Below are 8415 nucleotides of genomic sequence, written 5' to 3'. Positions count from 1 at the left end.
ATGGAAATACCTGTCCAATGATGATGGCAGTGGTTATGATAATAGCTTCCAGGGAGATAGGAAAGCTAAAGTGTTCCAAGGAAAAGAGATGAGAAATAAAATGCACGATAAAAGTAATGCTCCTGAGTCATTTTGAAACCACCACCCTCTCACCCTTCATCTGCGTCTGTGGAAAAATTGTTTTCCCTGAACCTGGTCCCTGGTGCCAAAAAGTTTGGGGATCTCTGGTTTAGAGGAAGAAGGTGGCTTAATATCTGCTAGTCCCCTCAGTTTACATATTAGCCAGACAATGCTATCATGGGTGTCGGTTCTGTTTGCCTGTCCTGCATCCCCTTCTGGTTCTTCTGGTGACAGATGACACAGTCCTCTTTCCTAGGGATTGAATTGTGGCATCACACCACTGCTCTGCCCTGATTATTGGATGGGTACATTAAATACATTAACCCAGTCAAGTGCTTTCCCCGTGGAGTCTACATCAGGAGCTAGGTTCCCTCCTGGGTAGTGTCCCCAGTGTTAGTCACTTAGTTGTGTCTGACTCTTTGCAACCCCATGAACTATAGCTCTCCAGGCTCCTCTCTCCATAGAATTCTCCAGGCAAGAAAGTTGGAGCTGGTTGCCATTCCCTTCTCCAGGGGATCTTCCTAACCCAGGGATCAAGCCCAGGTCTCCCACACTGCAGGCAGATTCTTTACCATCTGAGCCACCAGGGAAGCCCACGGGTTATCAGTTCCTGCCTCAAAGATCCCTGGAGCCACTTCCACAGCAGATAGCTCACTTTCTCCTTGGATTCTGTGAAACCTCAACTGTCTTTCTAAGAAATTCTCCCTACCGTTCCCCCAACTGCTTAATTTGTGCCTAAGTTAGCCAGAACTGCTTTTGGTTCTTGTAATCAAAGAACCTGATACAGAGACCCTGTCAAAGGTGGAGGACAAAAATCTCACGTGTTCACCTCTGGCCATGCTGTGTGCTGCACAAAGCTGGTTTCATAAGCAGGCAGCACAGGTGGCCAGCTATGAAGTATAAATGACACCCTTATTCAGACAAAAATTATGCTTTGACTAAGTAACCTTACCTGAAACACCACCGATCTCAATTTAAGCTTTTCTGAAAATGAGTCTGTTGCCTTATTCATCATTCAATAACAAATTGATTGCTGGCTCCAGTATTTAACAAAAGTAGATTTTTCTCGATAGAAACATAAGTGGAAAATGGGAAGACAGGGGCAGAATTAAGGGTGGACACCATGGTGAACAGTCTGGGACAACCAGAGGTATCAGGAGAACACCTGGAAAAGGAGGAGCTTCACCCGTGGCCCCATGGCCAGGCAGTTAATGCCGCCTTGTCTGAGGATCTCATCAGATCTTCTGAGATGCGTGCAGGCCCTCCTGACGGGGCCTCCTTTCAGCAGTCCCACCTCTCCTCCTCAAACTCACCTCCCTCACAGAGGCCCATGATCTAGTTGGAATCCAAGTTTGGTCATCACTCATTTGCTTTATCAATGGTTCACCGCCTCCACTACAAGGTAAAACCTAAATTCCTCAGTCTGGCTTGGATGGCTTTTCATGATCCTGTGTTTCAATCTCTTTCTCGTTGCTGCCCCATGTTCACTGACATTCTATGTGTCTTTACTCACAACAGTTCCACTTGCCCTGCCTTCAAGCCTTCATACATGCTTTCCCTCCATCTGGAAGTCCCTTCCTTCACATCTCACTAGACTCACACTCTTCCCAGTATAAACTCAGGTATCACCTTTACCAGAGAGACTCGCAGAACCCCACAGTTAGAACTAGGTATCTTTTTTTCTGTTCTCCTAAGCTGGATGGCATCACTGACTCAATGGACATGAGTCTGGTGAGTCTGGGTGAACTCCGGGAGTTGGTGATGGACAGGGAAGCCTGGCGTGCTACGATTCATGGGGTCACAAAGAGTCGGACACGACTGAGCGACTGAACTTAACTGAACTGAACTGAATGTATCCTGGAACTCACATTTTAACTAAAATATATAGAAGAGGCTTTAGCTGTCTATTTCTAGCTCTAGACTCAGAGCACCTACAGGGTTTAGGACTATATCATTTATCTCCATATCCTTGGCTCTCAGAGTACAGTGGACTCTCGAAAAATGTTATAAAATTCAATGTTCACAACTAACTTTAATTTCCCTTTAAAAAAGCACTCTTCACCATTATTCTTTATAAATAATATTATCCATCCCATCAACCACGCTGAGAATTTTATCATATTTAACTCTTCCCTGTCTCTCTGCCTTTAAGCATTCTGCACACTCAGTGGAGCAAACACCCCAACTAAAGAGTTACAAATGTTTATATGCCATAAGAAGAGGCTCTTCTTTTCTTCACCATTTCATACAAGGTTACCAGAGACCATGAGTCTGCATTACCCCAGCAATGCCCTTGTCATTAGAGCTTTCTGACTTGAACTTTGGTTTATTAAAAATAGTATTAAGTTATTATGGTGTCCATTTGCTGAGGGAACAGAATCCTCTGGGTTTAGTGATAAAAGCTTTAAATGGCACCACATATCTCAAAGATAGGAACATCCGCGGCAATAAAATTATCACCTCAGCCCAGGAAGAAGGGACAAGACCTGAACTGGAGCTGGTGGGGATTAACGTGGCAGGGGAAGCAGGAGCAGCTGGTGGACATTCTACCTTAGGCACATAGTATTCGGACTTCAAGCTTAGCATGTCAGAGACCTTCCTTAAAACCACAAGCTCCTTTCACTCTTTTCAACAGCTGAGGCTTCCAGCTGAGAGATGGAATACTTGCCTATCTTAGAAATTTTCCTGCTCAGTGATTGATACATTCCCCACTGCTATTGGGTGTGGGGAAAAGGCCCTTCTACACACCTCCAGAAGAAACGTGAATTGCTACAGTCTTTCTTGGACAGCAATCTGGCAATTTCTTTTAAAATTAGAAATACACATACCCTTTGACCCAGCAATCCAACTCCTAGGAATCTCTCCCACAGAAATAAAGGCACAAGTATGCGGGGAAATAATAGGGCCAATATTCAGTGAGCACACACCCGTACAATGTAGCAGCCAGCATCTGCTCTGATTGGTCTGTACCTGTGCTATACCGGTTGTTAAATATTTTTAATGCCACCTCTGAATATACAAATAAAATTTTACATAAGTGAGATTTTTAAAATTATTAACACTTTTTTCCTTGCAAACTGTGTATGGATACATGCGCCTGGCTTCCTTTCACTTCCTCTGTATCCCCATCTCTCCAGGTAATCAAGGTTCTTTAGTATTTTTTTGTTTTTTGCTCATATATACATCCTTATGCACATAAAATTTGGGGAGGCTCATAATTTATAAATGAGGAGACCATATTATAGACACTCCTCTATATCTTGCTTTGCTCTGTACATATAGGAATCTCTCCAGTTAAACTTGAAATTCTAATCCATTGTTTTTAATTTTCAGGTAATATTTATAGTCTAGATGTGTCACAATATAGTCAACCATTTTCAGATTGAGAAGCATTTGTTTGAAGGGCTTCCCTGGTGGCTCAGATGGTAAAGAATCAGCCCACAATGCAGGAGACTCTGGTTCAATCCCTGGGTCAGGAGAATTCCCTGGAGAAGGGAATGGCAACCCACTCCAGTATTCTTGCCTGGAGAATTCCATGGGCAGAGGAGCCTGGCAGGCTAAATACAGTCCATGGGATTTCAAAGAGTTGGACATGACTAAGCAACTAACACTTTCACTTTCAAACATTTGTTCTGTTTCTGTTTTGTCCTCTAGGACAAAGATTCCTGAGATATACATCCTTGTTACCAACCTGGTGGTTTTGTCACTAAGTCATGTCTGACTCTTGTGACCCCATGGACAGTACCCTGCCAGGCTCCTCTGTCCATGGGATTCTCCAGGCCAGAATACTGGAATGGGTTGCCATTTCCTTCTCCAGGGGATCTTCCCAACCCAGGGACCGAACCCAGGTCTCCTGTATTGCAGACAGACTCTTTACCAACTGAGCTCAAGGAAGCCCCTTGCTACCAATCTAGTAGAGGAGAATTTGCTACTACTGAGGTAGATATAACAAACGTTTGTATTTTGATGAGCATTTGAATTTGAAATTCTATGAATTTCTTTTTCCCATTTTTATTGTGCTTTCATCATTTTAATGTTGATATGAGAGAATTTTGTGTATTTGAATACTGTTTCTCATTTTCTCATTTACCTTTTATCTTGCTTATGGTACCTACCATAAAAACATTCCTAATTATCATATAATTAAAAAAAGCAATTTTTTCCTTTTATGGCTTTTAGGTTTTCCATCTTGGATTAAAAGTTCTCATGCCAAATTTAGGTATTATATACACTCTCCACAATTTTCGTCTAAGAGTTTTGAATTAACTTTGAAAATTACATTTCTATGAGTAAAGATTTTACCTTATTTTTCATCTAATTGAGTAAGAAGATGGCAGGCTATTTCTGGGCTTCTTTAGTCTCACTGATTTTATTTTTTAAGTTATTCTTTCCAGAATATCCCTTTTATTCACTGACTTGGAGAATGTGACATTTGTATGTGTTAAATTTTTTCACCCAAGAATATGGTATGTCACTCCTTTTTTTTTTTAATAGGTCAGCAAACTATAGCCCATTGGCCAGATCTAGCCATGCCCATTCATTTACATATTGTCTATAGTTGCTTTCATGCTGCAACTGCAGTTGAACAGTCAATCCACAGAGTTGCTATAGAGACCATATGTGCTACAAAGTTCAAAATATTATTTTGACCTTTACAGAAAATTTTTACAAGTACCTGGCTTATATCATAATTTATGTTCCTGAATAAAATGATATAGTTTTATTCACCAGTACCTTTCTAGTTAAATTTATTTCTAAGGACTTTCTCATCTTGGTTGTAATGGATTTGTTACAATAGTGTATTTTTCCCCAACTCTATTTCTGATTATCATTATTATTATATGTAAAATTAGAGTAACATTTTTTTTTTATGATCAAGTTCTGTCTTAAGCATTGTTTACATATCACAACTCATTTCATCCCCACAACAGGGCTCACCATTAGATACAAACAACAGCCTTTCATGGATTTCACCAGTTCTACTCTGTGGTCCTTGGTTAGACCTCTGATTTTCCATTCTTCCTCTCTTAGACCTTTACGCCCCAGCTTCTCCCACAATTTTATAAGATTTTATTTCATGTCACTTAGTTGCAGTGTTTTCCAGTCAAATACTAACTGCTATACATTTGTTCTTCTGTGTTCTTCTATCTTTGCCCTCTTCCTATTTTTTAAATGCTCAGAATATTGTTTTTCAACCCTTTTTGTTTCCTAAAAAATATTGTAAAACTACACATTTCCCTATAAGCATGACTTTAGCTATATCCCACAATTTTTGACAGTTCTTAAATTTTCTTTAGTTCTAAATATTTTTCAGTTTCTCTAATGACTTTGTTTATACCCAAGTATTATTTATTAGTAGTACAATAATACAATCTGTACAACACTGATTACCATTTATATCATGTTCTCTATTTCCTCTGGTACCAATTTTGGCATTTTTATTTTTCTCAGGAATATAATTTTATCCAATTTACCAAATTCATTAGCATAACATTACTAGTATGAAATGATAGATATCTTATCAACTGACAGTTGAGTGAGTTGGACAAGTTACTTAACTTTTGTATACCTTAGTTTTGTCAATTGCAAAATGGAAATAATAAGGGACCTATTTTGTATGAAGATTCATATTACTTGGAACTGTACTTCTAAGTTCCTAACTATTCTTAACATTCTAAACACTTAACTATTAGTAATTATGTTAACTTTATCATCATTACTTGTTCCTTGGTATGTATTGAGGCTTCCTTTGTACATGGTAAAATTTTGTAAATATCCTGCTTCTGTTGCTGCTGCTGCTGCTAAGTCTCTTCAGTGTCTGACTCTGTGCAACCCCATAGATGGCAGCCTATCAGGCACCCCCGTCCCTGGGATTCTCTAGGCAAGAACACTGGAGTGGGTTGCCATTTCCTTCCCCAATGCATGAAAGTGAAAAGTGAAAGTGAAGTCACTTAGTCGTGTCTGACTCCTAGAGATCCCATGGACTGCAGCCTACCAGGCTCTTCCGTCCATGGAATTTTCCAGGCAAGAGTACTGGAGTGGGTTGCCATTGCCTTCTCCATAAATATCCTATGAGTACACAAAAATGTGTATTCATTGTTACTGAAAGTTCTACATATAACTAACAGTTTGTGCATATTGATTTCATTGTTCAGGGCTTCTATATCTTGGCTACTTTTTCCTTACCTCATTCCAAGAAGATTACGCTAAAAGTCAGAAACTAAAACACCTGATTCACCAATTTCTTCCCACAATGGTGTCATTCTATTTTGAGGTTATATTGTAATATAGGAATATTCATAATTATTATATCTTGTCTTATTATTCCTTTTACTTGAATGTAATTCTTCATCTTTGCAAATTTTTGCTAACTTCTATTTCATCACATATTAAGATGGCTAACATCTCATCTTTTGTTAAATCCTGTTTTTTCTTATTCTTTATTTTATAGTTTCTGTATCCTTTTGTTATAATTTCTAACTTTTAGACATTGAATGAAGTTTTTTAGGATTTTTAGTCAAAATTAAGTCTAACTTTTAATTGTTGAGTTTAGCTCAATAAATATATGATATTCATTGCAATTGCTATAACATTACTATCATCTCATTTCACATTCTATTTCTCAGACTTTTGTTTATCCACTTCATTGCTCTCTAATGAAGAGAACAAAATTTTTTCCTAATGGTTTAAACTTCATTATATTTCATTTTAATTTTTACAGAGATTGTCCTAACACCAAGACTCAAACATAATGCTTCTCAAGTTTTTCACATTCTCTAACTTCCTCTCAATGAGGCAATAACTCTAGTAGGCTCTCAAATTTCCAGGACTTTTCCCACCCCTCTCCCACAAGAACAGTATTGTTTAGAATTTCAATTCTGAGTCATATTATGAACATCCAGGCTTGGGCCTTAAGATAATGGGCAGGCCTCCTCGATGCTTCATTTCCCCTTGATACCAATAGGAAAGAAATTATGAAATCCCAGCTGAGGCCAAGCAATGATAGGCCCTAGATGATGGCAGAGCAACGTGATGAAAGGAAATAAGGCCCCTTGTATAAATAATCTGCATAATGCATAATGTGTAAAATGTATGCATAATATCTATATATATATATGTTGTATATGATGCATATAACATACAAAATCAGCAGTTCCCAAAGTGTGATCTTCTCAGCCCTGAGGGTTCCTAAGAGCTTTTCAAGTAGGCCACATGTAAAAACTATTTTCCTAATAAAACATTATTTGCATTTTTCATTGTGTTGGCATTTGTACTAATGTGAAAAATAAATGGTTGGTAAAATTGTTTAGCACAAATCAAGGCAAAACACTTAACTGTACTGGTAGTCATATTTTTCACTGACACAAATTTGCAATAAAGCAAAAAGTGTTTGTTTTATTTAACAGTATCCTGATAAATGATGAAAGAAATCAAAGATGTAGAAACAGATGGAAAGATACAATATGTTCTTGGATTAGAAGAGCCAATGTTGTCAAAGTGACTAGACTACCCATTGCAATTCATATCTAATTACCAATGGCATTTTTTGCCATAATTCACAGAATTATAACAAAAAAATCTTAAAATTTTCATGGAAACACAAAAGACCCCGAATAGCCACAGCTATCTTGAGAATGAGAAATGGAGGAATCAGGTTCCCTAGCTTCAGACTATCCTACAAAGCTATAGTAATCAAAACAATATGGTACTGGCACAAAGACAGATTTATTGATCAATGGAACAGAATAGAAAGCTCAGAAATAAACCCAAGCACCTATGATCAATTAATCTATAACAAAGGAGGCTAGAATACACAATGGGGAAAAGATAGTCTCTTCAATAAGTGGTGTGAGCACTAGAAACTCTACTCAATATTCGTAATAACCTACATGGGAAAAGAATAGGAAAAAGAGTGGATATATGTACACGTAAAGCTGCATCACTCTGCTGTACACCTGAAATTAACACGACATTGTAGATCAACTATGCTCCAACATAAAATAAGAACTTAGAAAAGAATCTCCTCACAAAATTAATTTTTTTGCTGCTTTATCAAAACTTAAAGTACTTCACTTTTAATATTCTGTGTGATGAAATGCAAAATGTGCAAAGAATGCTTCTATGTATGAAGGTAGGATGATTGTCTCAAGGAAAATCACTTGTGTGATTGGGTTGAGATCTGAACTAATATATATGGAGATAGCCATAGATATAGATATATTCCACTGGAGAAATGTATGTGTGATATATACCATGTAGAAAAGTAATTAACGGTCTTTCTAAAGACCAAAAGTA

The sequence above is a fragment of the Bos javanicus genome, chromosome 3, assembly GCF_032452875.1.
Source record: "Bos javanicus breed banteng chromosome 3, ARS-OSU_banteng_1.0, whole genome shotgun sequence".
In the NCBI taxonomy this organism is placed as follows: Eukaryota; Metazoa; Chordata; class Mammalia; order Artiodactyla; family Bovidae; genus Bos; species Bos javanicus.
This window is presented reverse-complemented; position numbering follows the sequence as displayed.